The 2,280-nt window shown below is 55.7% G+C and overlaps 1 protein-coding gene across 1 annotated transcript in view; it reads right to left on the bottom strand.

Moving 5' to 3' along the window:
• Positions 1–1,683, bottom strand: part of LOC107116362 (neuroblast differentiation-associated protein AHNAK-like) — a 78,286-nt gene extending 76,603 nt beyond the window's left edge. The window contains exon 1 of the mRNA XM_015418260.1: positions 1,545–1,683. The gene's annotated coding sequence lies outside the window, so the exon portion shown is untranslated. The remainder of the gene's footprint in view (positions 1–1,544) is intronic.
• Between the last annotated feature and the right edge of the window lie 597 nt (positions 1,684–2,280).

Genomic DNA, 2,280 nt, shown 5'->3' with positions numbered 1-2,280 from the left:
CTTCCCAAGCCGGGGGGGGGGGAGGAGAGAGAAGAAGTACAAAGTTGGAGTAAAGGAAGAAGGGCGAAAAGATGCCACTCCTTTTCCTGCCTGAATCCGAATTAAAGAAAGAGGGGGGGGGGGGGATGTAATGTAATGTATTCAAAGCTGCCTTGAATGCAATGTTGTGAAACATCTAACGAAACTGTAATGTTGAGCTTCACCCAATTATCCCCTCGACGGCAAAAGCGTTCACGCTCCTTCTAAGGAGTCGCGCCGAAGGACCCGAGGCAGCAGAGCGAGCGGAGGGTCTTCGAAGGCAGGAGCGCCCCAGACGCCTGGGGACACGCCACAGCCTCCCGCAAGACGCATTTCCCCGCACGCTGCACTGCCGCTTAGTCCAGGGCAATCCTACTGAATTTAAAAGGGCTTCACTTCCCCCCCCCAAAAAAAAAATAGAGAAGATAGAAAAGGTTCAGTACCCCACTCCCAAGTCTATACAAACACCAACTCTGCCCTTCTCTCATTTATGCTTTCTGGGGATTGCACTGCAACTTTTTCTTCTACTAAAGGGAGTCACTCCGGAATAAGCCACCGCCTAGCACGCATCCACGTCCACTTCTGCACGACGCCATGTGCGCGCCTAATCCCTCCGTGCAGACGCGCACACCCACCTCCTTCGAGCACCAAAAAGCAGACGGAGCTCCGCAAGGCGACCCTCCAAAATAGAGGGAGGGGGGAGGAACCCAAGCATGTAAACAAGCCCCTGGTGCGCCGCTCCACACATGCAGCCCGAACACGCGCAAATCGTTGCCGGAGACCGGCGCTCGGATCTCCACTATGCCGAGGTGCCTCCATGCCAGGCGTTATTTCTCCCTTCCACACTCTGCACGCGCCCACTGCCCCTGATTCCTAGTTGCAAGAGGGGGGTGGGGGGTCACGCCCATTACTGCCCTGAAGACAACTCAAATAAGTGGGTGGCATTTTAAGCAAACTCTTTCGTAAGTATTCTAGGGAGCCGCTTTTTAAAAATCTGAGAGGGGGGCACAGCCTTTCACCAACGCCCCCCAGCTCTGGCAACTCTAGTGCCCCACACCCAGCCGGCCAACCAGCCACCCAACTCTCCAAACTTTCCATCAACTCTGCAGAAAAAAAGTCCAGAGACCAGCGCCCCACCTCGTGTGCCAAGGGCGTTGGCCACTGTCACATCTGGGGGGGGGGGGGGGGGGGCACAGCAAACAGAGAGAGGGCGCAAAGCGACCCCTTTTCTGCAAGGAAAAACTTTTAAATATCAATTTGTCTCACTCAAAGCAGGGCAGTTTGGCAACCCCCCTGTAAAAAAAAAGCCTTATGAAAAACTTACATATTTAGAACACGAGTTTTGGGGAGGGGAGTTGAGTAGAGTCCCCCCCCCCAGCTCTGGTAAAACTGCCCCCCACTATCGATGTCCTCTAAAGAAGATGGACCCCCCCCCGTGACACGTCCTTCGCCCACCCAGTCTGTAGCACTGATCACATTTCTCCTCCCAAGATGCAAACCTCCCTCCCTTGCCGCTGGGCTGGTACCTGTGGGTCAGAGGCCTTCAGCTGCCCGGCACTGCCATGCCAGACGATGTCCCGGTACTGCCTAGACCCCGATCTGGTGTGGGATTCCTGGAGGCGGTGGCTGAGCCCTGGCAAGCAGGCTCCCGTGATATCCCTGCAGCAGGAGCGCACAGAGTGGGCAGCTCCCGGCGCTGGGTTGGGCTCTTGTAACTCAGCCTGGGATGGGTGTGACTCTCTCCCCTTCCCAGAGCCAAGGAGGGGAGGGACCAAGCTAAGCAGACAGAGAGAGCCAGCCCTGAGCGAACACACCGCCTCTCCAGCCAGCTCCAGCGAGCCTCTGTCTCTCCTCGGGCAGCACCAGGGAAGAGGGACCTGGCTGCATGTGGCCTACCCCTTCCTACCCTCTCTGGGTTTCTAAAGTTTCCTGCAGTGGAGAACATATTTTACATCAAGGTTTGTCCATCCTTGGAAGGATGGTCTAGAGCAGGCTTTGCAGGGAATGGCAGGGTCTCTCAGACGCTGATTGGGGATCCCGGGACTGAAAGTTGTGATGGACGAGCTTTGCTGATGAAGCCAGATTGTCCACCATGAGATTCTGTTGTCTGCCATTTGCAGCTGGAAGGGAATGTGGGTTTGCTCTAGTACAGTTTGGTGTAGTAGTTAAGAGCGGCGGATTCTAATCTGGAGAACCGGGTTTGATTCCCCACGCCTCCACATGCTGCCAGCTGGGTGACCTTGGGTCAGTCACACGTTCTGT

This window comes from Gekko japonicus, unplaced genomic scaffold (assembly GCF_001447785.1).
Source record: "Gekko japonicus isolate JY-2015 unplaced genomic scaffold, Gekko_japonicus_V1.1 scaffold3764, whole genome shotgun sequence".
NCBI lineage: Eukaryota > Metazoa > Chordata > Lepidosauria > Squamata > Gekkonidae > Gekko > Gekko japonicus.
Note: the sequence above shows the minus strand (reverse complement) of the source record. Positions and strands in the feature narration are given on the sequence as shown.